Source organism: Adiantum capillus-veneris, chromosome 27 (genome assembly GCF_014529385.1).
Source record: "Adiantum capillus-veneris isolate H3 chromosome 27, ASM1452938v2, whole genome shotgun sequence".
NCBI lineage: Eukaryota > Viridiplantae > Streptophyta > Polypodiopsida > Polypodiales > Pteridaceae > Adiantum > Adiantum capillus-veneris.
The window spans coordinates 102,605,872-102,620,834 of NC_140957.1; the positions used below are offsets into that span (position 1 = coordinate 102,605,872).

The 14,963-nt window shown below is 44.2% G+C and overlaps 1 pseudogene; it reads right to left on the minus strand.

Annotated features, from left to right (window-relative positions):
• Positions 1–4,253: 4,253 nt before the first annotated feature.
• Positions 4,254–8,088, minus strand: LOC147422474 (uncharacterized; annotated as a pseudogene).
• Positions 8,089–14,963: the final 6,875 nt, after the last annotated feature.

Sequence of the window (14,963 nt, forward strand, 5' to 3'; positions counted from 1 at the left end):
GAAAATGGGAGTGGGTTGTGAGGCCATAGGAAGAAGATGACATTGGGATCTTAGGCCCCATGCTGCATGCAGACGCATTGTGTGCCAATTTTGTTCTCTCCTTGACAAAACGGAAGAAAGAATGGGCCATCATGGCTTGGGATATGACGGACAGAGCAGAGCTTGCCTCTAAAGGGAGCACATGGAAGGAGGCCACGGTGTACGATAAGATTTTGGCGCCCCTCTGGACACTCCTTAAGCTTGGAGGTAGCACAAGGGAACTAGCACATATGCGTAACAAAGCGACCTCAACCATGGAATGGGGGGAGAAGTTCAGGTACTTCAAGGACTCCTCTCTCCATTGGTCTCCCTGGCTCTCCAAACTTGGAAGAGGCTCCTTGAATCCCTTTTGGAGGGAAGTTACTCGTCAGGTAAGCATCAAAGGAATCTCTAAACTATTCCACCTTTGGGATGACAAAAATATACGCTGGAAGGATGTGGACCATTTAGTGATGTGAAATAATTTGGGACTGTACGAAAGACTTCTTGTCAGCAGACTCTTGGAAGTGATGACAACATCACCTTCACCCATCCTCGGCGACTGGAAAGCCTAGCATTGGCTGAAAGATAAAGTTTTTCTTCTTGCCAAGACACATGATATCTATAATGAGTTGGTATACAAAGCCGATCAACAAAATATGGAAGAAAAATTGGTAAGAAGAACGGTGGCAATGGAGAGTTAAGGCCATATTGGAGAGCAAATGGCCTAATTACATGAAGTTTTTGATTTGGAAGGTGCTGTGGGGAGCCGTGCCTAATGGGATTAAGGTTTCCACTAGAGGGATTGGCATTGCCACTTGCTCTAGGTGTAGAGCAGCTTCTGAGGATCCGTTGAATTTGTTCAGCAAGTGCCCGACCTCGTGGGCACTAGCGCTAAAGTCTGCAAATGGGTAAGGAAGACTTGGAAGATTATCTTCTTTACAGATAACCTGATTTTGGAAGACCGTATATTTCAAAACCAAGCCGTCATGGTGTAAACCCAAATCACTAGATTCTGCTTCCTCAATCAAGTCTAGAAGTCTAGGAATCTTTGGGTGTTTGAGACCAAACTAGCTGTGGCTCAGTTTGGTGATGTTATGCATCTCAACACCGAGCTCATCCATGTAGTAGGAGCTAAGAGAGGACAAGAGGCAGAGATAAAGAGTGGCACTTTGCACTGAGTTGCCTAGGACTCTCATAGCACCCAGTTGTTTGATTACAGGTGTGGTTGGGTCCTTGCCTTTTATGGAATTGTTGTCACCTCAAGGCACATGTTGTGCTTGAGGGCGTTTGCATTCTTTTTAATATAATTTCTCTCAACTCACAATTGTATGGCAAAAACAGAAAAAGATGTAAATTCACATTTAAAGAGTTAGCGTTCATTTGGAGAAGTAGTTCGTAGGTTGACAAGTAAAGTATGCAATTCCGAATAGGATAATACACCCAATAAGCGGACAACGCCCAGATTAAGGACACTTGTGAGGTACTGGCGAGGTTGGGAGAGAGTACACAATGGAGTGAGTGGCGAGATGGTTAGCCTAATGGGTCCAAATTTGATTTGCAGGATCATGGGCTTGAATCTCACAGCTTGCTATCCTTTTTTAACATGATAGGTATGTCTACCCATTGGGGTCCTGTTCTTTTACACGAAGAGTCAAAAAACGCTGTCTCATTTTCTCTACTGCATGTCCGATGCAAAACCATTGACATCGTCATGACCTAAGAGGGCTTCCACATGATGAGTTCCGTAACTCACCATACTCCTTTGATTTTGCATTCCCACACACATAAAGGAATTCCCTTTATTTTCACAAGACCCAACTATAGAAATACTACTTTTCCTTTCAACCAATAGCAAGAGAGACTTTATGGAACTACGCTCAAACTATCCAAACTATTGCAAAAATGCAAAAGTTTCACAAAAGGAACAAAGACCTCCTATATTCACAATTTCAACCCCTTTTTAGTCCTCGTTCCTTTTGAAAAGGTACCGTGTGGGAGCGCTCTAAGGCATGGGCTCCCATTTCCGCCCTCACGCACCTCCAATGTTACATCACATGACAAAAATGAGCAGATTCTTTTTCAATGTCCTCAAGTTCGGGGTTTACCCTAGGCTAAAAGACTAGATATAGAGATCCCTTGCCTTAGACACCTTTCTTCCCTCTAAGGGTTTCTTATTTTACCAGCTATAGAGGTGCCTTGTGTTGGCCTTTCTGTTGCCACCCTAGTCATTCTACTGCTTTTTTTGTCTGCTTCAATATGGTGTTATCTTTTTTTGGGTTTGAACCTAAAACTAATATGGAGGCTATTGGATAGAAAACATGGACAAGCTAGGGTTTCTCTATTGAGCGGCATCGGGGCGGGGAGAGGCCGCTATGGTAGGGGGTATCTCGGGGAAGGGACCCTACTTGAGCGGCCTTGGGCTCCCCTCAGCACTAAAGGGCACATGCAATTAAATTGAGCCCAAGCGGTGGGATCTACGACAGGGGAACTAGGGACACTCAGATCGGGACGCCCGCAGTCGTCGGATGACCCAGAAGTAAAGTAGGACACAAAAAGTAAACTTGGACAAGCAGGGAGCCTGTCCGCGTTTACTTATCATGCATATGTTTCCCATCATGGTCAACATATGCGCACGGGAGTCTTTGATAGGTGACAAGCCTTGCATAGCTCCCACCCCTGGTTCAAATCCTGCACGCGATACCGGACATCCATTTTTTTGAGCCCTTAAACCTCCTTGAGATTCATGCGCGCGGCCCCCTGCTTGGCCTCATTAAATTTCCGTGCCATTTAGTGCTGAGGTTGGGCTCCCTCTTCCCTCTCATGAAAAGACCTCCATTTTTGAAACCTCGGTTGCATGGCGACCTCCTCCTTTGTGGAGAGAAACTCTGCGCATCCGACGGTGGGCGGGTGTGTTGCGAGCTGGGCCGCGGGGGGGGGGGGGGGGGGGGGGGGGGGGTAGTGAAGAGGATGGAGACGGTGTAGGTATTTGCCATGGAGAAGCGGGATTTGGTTATATATCGGCTAGCTTGCCTGCGTGGCATGGCAAGCCAAGCCGGTTGCCGGTGAATTAAAACCGGTTGAGAGTAGTTGACCAAAAGGTCAACGCGCTTGTCGGTGCAGACGTCTTGAACCCTGGTTGCCTCCGCCACAACCCATTGCTATACCTCTATGCTACGCATGCGTGGTTGAAGGGGTAGTGCAACCTGCCTTTTATAACTCAAAAAAAACATTCTTGCCCCCCAAAAGCACCGTGACCGGCTCTACCGGTGTGCTCCACCTACACGTAACGTAGCTAGCCGATATTTAACACCAGCCCTCCATCTTGGGCGGTCAAGTAGTGGTTGGGAGTTTGCTCCTTGTTGTTCCTGCTGCGGCACAACTTTTTCTGTCCTATGGTGGATAGTACTAGTTTCAAGCTCGGTGGGCAAGTTGGGGTGAGGTGGCAGTTCCCCTAGCTTGGTGGCTCCCCCAAGTTGCTTGCTTGGCGGCGGATCATTCCATGACGGTGAGACGATGGATCTTCTGCTTTCTTGCTGTAAATTTCAAGTGTTCTCTATGTACTGCTATTTGTATTGGACGTCTTCGGCTTGGTGTGAGTGAGTCGACGATGGCGGCATCCAATATGGGTAGCTCGACAATATTTGTTTAACTTGTATGGGTTTATTGACTTCGTTGTAAAAAGCCCGATTATGGACTCTTTGGTGGTTGTGTGGTGCTTGGTGATTTGGTTTGATGCCCTGGCTCGATTTGAGCAAAGTTTTCCTTGTAATTCTTTTTGGTTTTTAATATACTACTCACACTGAGTGAATTTTGCAAAAACAGAAAAAGAAATCATGGACAAGGTTTCTAGATTATGGACTCTTTGGTGGTTATGTGGTGCTTGGTGATGTGGTTTGATGCCCTGGCTCGATTTGAGCAGGGTTTTCCTTGTAATTCTTTTTGGTTTTTAATTATATACTACTCACACTTAGTGAATTTTGTAAAAAAACAAGAAAACATGGACAGGTTTCTAAATTATGCTTGAACCCAAGGTTGATTAAGTTGGACACCTTCTTTTTGAAAATTTAAGGTAATTACGTCTTTTGTAAGTTACATGTAGTAGAGAAAACTAGGAAACCCCCCCCCCCAAAAACCCCCCAACCCACCCCCACAAAAAAAAACAAAACAACAAACCTTCCTTTTCCTTTTGAAAAGGGGGTCTCTTGTGGGGTGTGGGAAGCGTGTAAGTCAAACTGATACTATTGGCTCTTTGCAAAACAAGATAACCAACAACCTGGTACTCATCTGATGAGAATTAAGTTGCTAATAGAAAATGTATGATCTCCTCGCCTCAGCACTAAAGGGCATGTCGTATTTAATGAACCCCAAGCCATGGTCCGACCTATTAAATGTATCATTTGGTACACATATCTCAACCATGCTAGTTGTACCTTGCATCAAATAGCCACTGAAGCACTTTGCCATTTGCTTGCAAATATCCATGTACCAGCTTTTGAGCTCTCCTTGGGCCGACCAAGTCCGGCTGCACTATCATTGCCCACCCCCTAGTTGAGCATTCATGCTCAACCACATTCTTATTTAGGTAAAATAGGATTGCATGAGAAAAAGGATATATCGTGACTACATAAGTGGTAGAGAGAGAGAGAGAGAGAGAGAGAGAGAGAGAGAGAGAGAGAGAGAGAGAGAGAGGAAGAAATTAGCGGTTGTCCACTCCTTCAGGATCAAATGGAAAGCCTTGAGCTTCCCCAAGCATGGCATAGAGTCCACCTGGATCAAAAACAAAACATTGGCCGTGTCCATCCACCTGTAAAGCATGCACATTGAAGCCCCTCTTTGCACTTGTATGCCAATAGACACACCACCCTTCCAGCTCTCCATAGCATGGAGCTTTGTCACCCTGTATCCACAAGCCTTCCTGTCAACCATAAGCATACTTTGAAACACTTGAAGCACCGGTACCACAATCCGCTATCATGTCATCTGCTAGAGAACTCTCCATATCATCATCTTTATCATATGAGCACCGAGACCTGCATAGTACCCCTTGCAAAGCAACCTGGAACAACATAGCTCTCAACAATACAACACATAGCTTCAAAACCATGCCATTTGCTTTGCCTGCTGCATAGGCAAGCAAACCTATTTCCTTTGCAAACCTGTATCCAAACCCTCTGTAAATGGCTCCAAGGCCACCTTTTCATACTTACGAGTATGACTTGCTAGAGCTTCAACCTGTTCAAATACCTCATCACCTGCAAGGTTGGTGGCACCTTCCTCATTGCATGGAGACTCACTCTTATAGGTTGCACCTGTATCAGTTTCCATAGAGTCATCTGCCGGAACTAGATCTCCACGGCCACACACAAACGCTGAAACTTCGAAGTGCACCTCAACATGCCCACCAAAGCAAAGTTGCCCCACCCCCTGCATAGACAAATTAACTTGACCTACCACAGCTTCTGTTCCTAGTTCCTGCAAGTCATCCTTAAAAACCTGCTCTTCAATTAAGACGGATGCACAATCAAACCATACCTCTTCCTCCAACAGGGACTCACCATCACGAGACACAAGATAGGGCTGCTCGACTGGCCGATTCACACAAGGCATCTCCACACTTGCACTATGCCCCTCTTTTACCTTCAAATGGTTGGTAGGAAACTCGTATACATCTTGCTCCACTTCATCTACATGAAAAACATCATAACTTTCATACCTTGAAGACATGGATTCTGTCTCCCACATGCTATCTGTGTCCAAACTGCTACTAGAGCTGTGAGAACTGTCGAACTCCTCTTTTGAACTTGTCAGTACTTGCACCTCTGCTACCTTTCCCGTTTTGCTGGTTCTAGAATCAATACTTCTTCTTCAAGGCCTTTTATCACCTCTTCCTCTTGAGCAATCAAACTAGGCGGCACTCTGAATATGCCCCTCTGTATATTTTGAGACCTGATTGGCACTTCTTCTACCTTTTCTAGCCTGGCATCAGCTTCCTGTGCTTTGATCAAATGCATATCAATAAAAGAAAGGGATTTTACCTCTTGATGATCATCAATCTGTTTGGGCCTAGGTCCACTGGCTACCGTGATTGCCGACTGTAGCAATTCTGCCTCCATTTTCTTCTTCATCTTTTGACTCTTTGCTCTAGCGACTCTGACAGCTTCGTCATAAGTCCTTGGATCTTCATAGTCCACTCTCTCACGAACATAGGGATGCAAGCAAGATAGAAACCTTTCCAGCTTAAAATATCCCGCATTGGTTGCTTGGGTAGCAATCGCAAAATCCCCCCAATAGGCTTCAAATTTATCAACAAAAGCATCAAAATTTGCACTTACGTCTTGCTGCAGGTCTTTGATCTTTGCATCTGCTTCCGAAGCCGACACCACCTTTTGATACCTTTGTAGAAATTGCTCTCGAAATTCTATCCAATTCTGCCATCGAACCAAGATTTTGCTTTACCTCGCAGCACCAAAGGTAGAGTCTGAAGCTTTGCTTCGTCACCTGGAATCCGCAATACTGCTAGCATAAATAGCTCAAAATCTGCAATCCAATCATCACCATCTTCATCTCCTTTGAACACCGGACCAAATTCTTGCTTCATCTTGACTCACGAACACCTTGTTAGGAAGCAATCAGTGGATCCTCAGTGGGGGCACCACAAGATGGAAAGGGGGAAATGGGAAAACCACCAGCACACAAACTGAATGCCTCTCTATAGCCCAGTGATCTAACAACACCCCTTTCCCCTATTTAACACACACCTCGATACACAATCTGCAATCTACTATTGACCAAGCCCGTACCCAACCAACCCCGACTGCATGCATCCCATTGCAAAGCATACCATGGCTTTGAGGCTATCACCTTTTAGAACACCCATATATCCACACATAGACCGCCCTACAGTAAACAAGTCATAGACCCCGACCAAATCACTGGTGTGTATCCCTTCGACCTCAGACTTGGATCCATTTTATTCATGCCACACCCACAAATTTTGTATCCTTTCCACACACCATATTCACACAGAAACCACTCAGATACATGACACGCACTTAGGCATGAGAGAAAGAGAGCGATAATATGCACTTCAACATAAAAATGTAGAGGTTGTGTTGATGTCAAATCGTTTGGGTTTTATTTGGGAAGTGTACAATGATGCTTTTCAGAGAAAACACCCTCCTTCCCTTTCTTGCATCAACCTCCCACACAAGGAGTGCTCGTAGCCTTTCCACGCCCCGTGATCGGCACCCCTTCAAGGCTCACGGCCAGCCAGCTTTGTTCTTGGTGGCATCTGCAAGCTTCAGCCCTCTCGATCTGCAACAACCACCACCCCTTTCTTCACCTTGGCAGCCTCCAATTTCCCTTGCCCTGATCACGGCCAGCCTTCTGGCGGCTCTACACACCCAAGAAGCCCCGCCCTCTCTGCGTGTAGGTGCCCTCGCCCTCTGAAGTCTGCCTCTGAAGTCTGCCTCCCAAGCCTGTTCACGGACCAGCTCTTCACGCTCTGGCACTTGGCCCTCCTCTAATAGAGCCATTCTCCTCTTGCCCTGCTCATGGCCAGCACCTTGCGGCCTCCAATTCCCTCATGCTTGCCTGCAGCTCCGTTTACAACTCTCCAAGTTCCCCCTTGCAATTAACTGGCGAGCCCCTCTCCTTGTAGCTGCTTACGGCCTTCCCTCTCTTCTACATGAGCCTCTCGCCGCCTTTAATCCACGGCTGGAGATAGATTTCGAGCGCTCCTCCAGCGTGGCAGGAGGGCGCCCGTTGCCGCCTTAGCATGCTTGCCAGCGTGGCTGGCCTGCTCGCCAAAAGTTGCTGTGAATGCAATGTTGTACTGCCGCACGGGCTTAATCACAGATCACAAGGAGCTTTAGACGTACTCCCATATAGTAATCCTTCCAACATTTGATTTATTTGCTAGATGCAAATAGCAAGCCTTGTGTGCGAGCCCAATTGAACTAGCAATTAAGACTACCTTTTAACTTAATTGCTAGATGAAAAAAGGAATCTTACTTTTGAACCAATTGCTATATAGCAATTTTGTATATTTACCAAATAGAAGTAGCAAAATCATAGTCACTTTGAAATTCCCATATAGCAATTAGATGTTGTTGCTAGATAGAACAAGTAATATTGTTGTTCCTATGCACTTACTATATTGCAGTTACTCATACTTAATTACGACATGTAGTTGTTATTCATAAGCATTTCATCTTTTCATGTTATACAACTATGAACATGTGACCCTTTCTCTCAACGGGGGAGGGAGGCGAAGAGAGAGAAAGAGAGAGGGGGGGGGGGGGGCAGGTGGGGAGCATCGTCGATATGTCTTTCTTCACAGATGGGTGAGATTATCAGTTCTTTTCTATCGAGATCCTGGCTACATCACATAGAAGTATGCACCCCCACAATGGTTCGTTTTACATTCGTCATATAGGCCATTGTGCATCTCCAAAGGTCTCTTATGTACACAAAATACAACCCGATTGTGTGTGTGTGTTGATTGTGTGTGTGTGTATGTGTGTGTGTGTGTGTGTGTGTGTGTGTGTGTGTGTGTGTGAGAGAGAGAGAGAGAGAGAGAGAGAGAGAGAGAGAGAGAGATTTGTGACATCTACTATTGGGCATACTCCACAATCAATGCACTCTTAGACACGCATTATCCTTCAAGATGCTGGCATAGGTGATTGCATCTATAGCTAGGAAGAGGCTCTCACTTTGGTTTTGTTGAAAATAACCTAGAGCTATTTTCCCTTCACCACTTGAACATACCATGTAGCTAGTCAATTTTGAGCAAGAAGCTAGCCACTTGGACATACCATGTACTTAATTTTGAACAAGAAGCTAGCCAAGCGCTTTTACTGCTTCGGTAAATGCCGTACATTTGTCATATGTTTCAATTGAACATTGGCAAGCATTCTATTTTTTTTGGATCGTGATTCGTCCTCGACTAATAATCTCGCCCTCCATATGTTCACAATATCAGCTTTTTGCATAATGCTATTTGAAGATGCAAGTCAAGATGTTGAATCTACTAAGAGGTCCTCTCTTTGCATCCGAGAAAAACAACCTAGACCTTCTTTGTCCTTCGCCACTTGGACATACTATGTAGTCAATTTTGAATAGGAAGGTAGCTAAGCACTTTCGTGCTTTTGCAAATACCATACTATTGTCATATGTTTCAACAGAAGATTGCCAAGCGTATCGTTTTTTTTTGGATCATCCTCGACTAATAATTTCACATTGTATATATTAACCATATTAGCTTTTTGCATAATGCCACTGGCCTTGAATATGCAAGCCAAGATGCTTGAATCTGATGAGACACCCTCGCTTTGAATCTAACAAAAACTACCAAAAGCTTCGTTGTCTATGTGGTCATGTCCTTCTTAGAAGGGCACCGCACTAGGCATACATATTGACCAATAAGTGCTTGAAATATACATCTTTCTCAACCAATTAACAACTTTTTGGAATCTCAAAAGTAAACCACACTTGCATACATGTCAAGAGATGACCTTTGGGATTGGAATTTCATCAACAACTTGTTGTGCTCTCAAAGGTAACCATAGTCCAAGAGACAACAATTGAGACACTTTCAAATATATGGACAATCCAAGAGATGCCCTTTAAGGCATGACACACATCCAGAACTTGGCGTGCTGATTCTTCATCTCACCATGTATATTTTAGCTATGTCAACCTCTTACATAGTGCATATGCGCTCAAAATGTTGCCAAGAGATGACATCTCGAATCAAGATGTAGTACACGAGATGGCAAATGAAACTAAAATCTAATCGGTAACTTTTGTGCTTTGATAAGTCAATGTAACATTTAATTGTCTAATAACTTGTGTGTAGCGGAAAATAGCATGAACATAGTGAGCATTTCATTAGAATAGCTTCCTAATGAGAATAACAAGAGTGTTTGGGTGGAGAGAGCAACGAAAAGTATAACACCTAGTTAGATAGCATGAATAATACTTCAAAAGAGAGAGAAATTAAGCAACTGACAACAGTTGAGGACCGGATTTGCATGGAGCCGGTCCCCCCTCCAAAAGGCTTTGTATTATGGTTTCTCCCATCAAGAGAGACATTTTACAATGCAATTCTTTGTGTTCCTTCAATAGTAGCTAGTGCAATGAATATGGAAAGTTCATACACTAAGCAAAACACTTATCAAACACAACATCAATTGCCTCACGGTCTCAGACCCAAGACCTCACACACCTTCGAAGATGGTGAGAGCTAGCGGGGTATGAGAGTAGATTTAGAGGAAGAAGGAGTATTCTTACGGGAAAGATGTACATCTCCTCACATAATCACTCATATTATCATAGCTTAGCTTATTGATTAGCATGGTAGAGGAGATAAGCATGCATTGAAGCTTGGCTCTTGGTTGGATTTGCATCACAAATCCAAGAGTTGTTGGTTTAGGCCTCCCTTCTCACAAGCTTGAGAAGGAGACAAAGTCTTCTTTGCTTCACACATGAGATTGTGTGAGTGTGTGTGTGTGTGTGTGTGTGTGATAATGCCTTCCAAAAATCAGTCCCCTCTCTCTCTTGATCGACCCCTCTTGCTATTTGCTCATTCTCACACCTCATTGGACCTCCCCAGGCCTAGCCAATGAAAATCAAAAAACATAAGTGATAGTCTTCTGACATGTGTCCCCCTTTCCCCTTTTGTGAGATCTTTACGTAATTACTTAATTCAACTAAACTCTCATTGGACCCCTTTGCCTCCTGGCCAATAGGAATCAGGCAAGCCATTGGGTTGTTGAATGCTCATTGGACCCCTTGGGAGACTGTCCAATAGTCTTCTAGAGAGCTTAATTCTTATTGGTTCTTTTTGAAGGAGTACGAGCGGAAGTGCGATGCGAGAGAGAGTGCGAAAAGAAGAGCACGACGATATGGTGAACTCACTCTACTGTAATGTGTAGAGCATAGTGAGTTCTTATTAGGTTTTTACAAAAGAATATGTGTACATACCTGGCGGCCCGCCCACTTACCTGGGCGACCACATTGGGCTTTATACCCCAACAACCTCCCACTTAAAGTCCAATGTGGTACTTTAAGTGTGAGAGAAGCTACTATACAAGCTAATATACAAGAGATGTAGAGAAGTGATGTACTACCCTACACCTAACTGCTTGCGAAAATGCGCAAAGCTCTCTGAGGGAAGTCCTTTTGTAAGTAGATCAGCAGGATTTTCTGTGGTGTGAACTTTGACAAGCTGAAGTTGCTTATCCTCGAGCATTTCCCTGATGAAATGATACTTCACATCCACATGCTTTGTCTTTGAGTGATAAACTGGATTGCGAGCCAATTGTATAGCACTTTGACTATCACAATATAACACAGGCATCTCTTCTTTGATTCCCAAATCTGTTACTAGTCGATTAAGCCAAATTGATTCTTTGCATGCCTCTGATGCTGCAACATATTCAGCCTCTGTAGTAGACTGAGTAACACAATCTTGTAATCTAGAATGCCATGATACTGCTCCACCAGCCAATGTAAAGACATACCCTGACGTAGACCTTCGGTTGTCTAAGTCACCTGCATAATCTGAGTCTGTAAAACCCTTTACACTTAGCTCCTGACTCCCATAGCATATACGCATACTCTTTGTAGCTTTCAGGTATCTCAATATTCCTTTCACTGCCTCCCAATGTTTCTTGCCTGGGTTTGACATGTATCGACTTACTACTCCCAGTGCAAATGCAATGTCTGGGCGAGTAGCAATCATTGCATACATCAAACTACCCACTGCAGACGCATATGGAATCTTATCCATTTCAGCCTGTTCTTCCTCAAACATAGGACAATCTTGTTTGCTAAGTTTCACATATGGTGGCAATGGAACACTCAATGCCTTTCCCTTCTCCATATTGAAACGTTGCAAAACCTTGTCAATATACTCTGTTTGAGATAATCAAATCAACTTCTTTGATCTGTCTCTCTCAATGCGCATACCAAGTATATGACTTGCCTCACCCATGTCTTTCATGTCAAACGATTTTGCCATCTTTGACTTCAAAGCTGAAATTTCTTCCAAGTGCTTGCCAGCAATCAACATGTCATCCACATACAAAATAAGGATCAGCCAACTGCCATCCTTAGCCTTCTTTGTATATAGACAGTGATCGCACTCACTACGTTTGTAGCCTTGAGAAAGCATAAACTTGTGGAATTTATGGTACCATGCCCTCGGTGATTGTTTTAAGCCATAAAGACTCTTTAACAACTGGCATACCCAATCTTCCTTGCCTTTCTCAACAAACCCTTCTGGCTGCTGCATGTAAATTTCCACATCTAAATCACCATGCAAGAACGCTGTCTTGACATCCATTTGGTGCAACACCAAATCTAATATGGCAACCAATGCAAGAAAGCATCTCAATGTAGTCATCTTGACCACCGGAGAGAAGACTTCATCAAAGTCAATGCCTTGTTCTTGCTTAAATCCCTTGGCAACAAGCCTTGCTTTGTACTTTGGCTGACTATCATGAGCGGTGATCTTATACCTGTAAACACATTTACAAGGTAGAGCCTTTTTGCCCCGTGGTAATTTAACTAGCTTCCATGTCTGGTTTTTATGCAGAGCTGTCATCTCTGACTACATGGCCAATTGCCAATTCCCGGAGTCCTTCATTTGCACTGCTTCCTTGTAACATGAAGGCTCATTGCAATCAGTCAACATGACATAGTTCATAGATGGAACAAACCTATCAGAAGGTCGCGTGACACGTCCAGATCTACGCACAATAGGTGGCTCAGGCTCAGCCACAACCTGTGGTTCCACTCTATCATACAGACCATACAGACAATGTTCACAGAATTCAAAATCATTAAATGAAAAGCCAGGCAAATAACCAGAACGAGACAAGATTTCCATTCCCTTCTTGGACATATGTCCTAACCGGCTATGCCACAAAGAAACGTTCGGCTGCTCAGTTACATTGATTACATTTTTAGAGACATTTGATACATAAATCATGTAAAGTCCTCCAGACTTTACTCCATGTGCTATTGTCATAGAACCCTTGGATATCTTCCACATGTTCTGTCCAAAAGTGGTGACGTAGCCAGCATCATCAAGTAAACCTGTGCTGATCAAGCTCTTTGTAATTGCGGGAACATGTCTCACATTCTTCAACGTGAAAGAAGAGCCATTCTGAAACTTCAATTGAACATCTCCAACACCTAAGATCTCACATGTCTACCCATTGCCTAGCTGAACATGATCTTTAGTGGTCACATAAGAGGTAAACCACTCCTTGTTTGGAGACACATGAAGTGATGCCCCTGAGTCTATAATCCAGTCACTCAGTGCATTTCCATCAGATGCTGTAAGAAGAGCTGAGTCCATTGTATTCTTCAAGACTTTTGACCTTCGGACAGAACCTTTGAATTTTGGAACCTTAGCATTTTGAAGTCTTAATGGGCTGAACCTTAGGGTCTTTGAAGCCCATTGGTGCACATTGCTCCTTTGCAGATGGTCCCCCCTTTTGGATCCCTATTTACCCTCCTTTAGATCCCTATTGTGGCCGGTCTGCTAGCTTAAACAATAATCTAGCTTTTTCTCCCTTGGCAATTCCCCATTATAAATGATCAGTTTAACATGTGGAAATCATTTAGGAGATCAATTAGATATTGATTATTATGACAATCAACATCATTTAATTGAGTACTTTGGCAAGCAGCTGTCACGTTGCATACATATTGACCCCGAGGATGCTCAATATGTGTCTTGCTTCAGTAACCCACTAATTTTATTAGTGTATCCTACTAACTTTGTACAGATCCTTCTTCTTAGCAGAGGCTTTTAGCGATATACTAGAATAAACTTTCAAGACCTCATCATTCTATTCCCCTCCATGTTTGGGTTGTCTAGAAAATATTATTGGAGACCTCTCTCTCTCTCTCTCTCTCTCTCTCTCTCTCTCTCTCTCTCTCTCTCTCTCTCTCTCTCTCTCTCTCTCTCTCTCTCTCTCTCTACGTTAGATTTGCAAGGGCAAGGGAAGGCATGCTATGCGTCTGTGTTGGCAGAAAGTAAGGAAGTAGGGATTCTACGGAATATTCCAGCAAATGAATTTCTTTTGGCACTTACCAGTATGTCGTCACGATTTTGCAAATTGTTTTATTAGTGGGTATCTACCCAAGATACCCTCAAACCGAAAGTCGAATACCAAAAGAAAAGTCGGGCATGCGAGGTAGGAGGAGGGATGGGGCAAGGCTTGGCGCAGATGATGGCGCATGGTCAGTTTTGCTGACAACTGAGCCGGAGTCACGAACAATTGTAAACACTGGAGGAGGGGGTGGCATGAGCAGCAGGCTAGGAAGCGAGCGCGCGACAGAGAAAGGGGGGCCTTTATTATTTTTTTAACGTTGGTTGTTGAGTTGTCGACAACATGGATGTTCGTCGGCATGGCTTATGTGAAATGCTCTCTAGAGTCGGCTAGCTCCCAGGTTCGAATTTGCCACACTGTTTGAGATTTTGGTGGTGGAGGATTTTACTTTAGGTAAGGGATCTTATTAGATTCTCTCCAATAAACTTGAGAAGCCACCAATATACGAGTAGGAAGCATCAAGAGTCATAGGTCATAAGTCTTTTAATATAACATTTCATTCCATTTCATTTCATTTCTTTCTCTATCCTATCTCCAGCTGTCATCCAGGCGGGAAATTATACGCCTGCTAAACTCAGCCATGGCGCCGAATATTGAGCTCGCCTAGCTCTAGCCTGCTCCCCGAACTCGCGCGCTAGCATGCCCTTGCTGAATATCGCGTTCATTCCCTAGCCTTGCTGCTCACAATCGAGGCCTACTGCACGTCGACTTTTATCTGTTGCTGCTGCGCTCTGCAGGCCGGCCCGCTTCTCGATGCCGCTGTTGGGCTTCTGAATTTGAAGCTGTTCGACGTCCTGACTAGCTGGCGCTGGT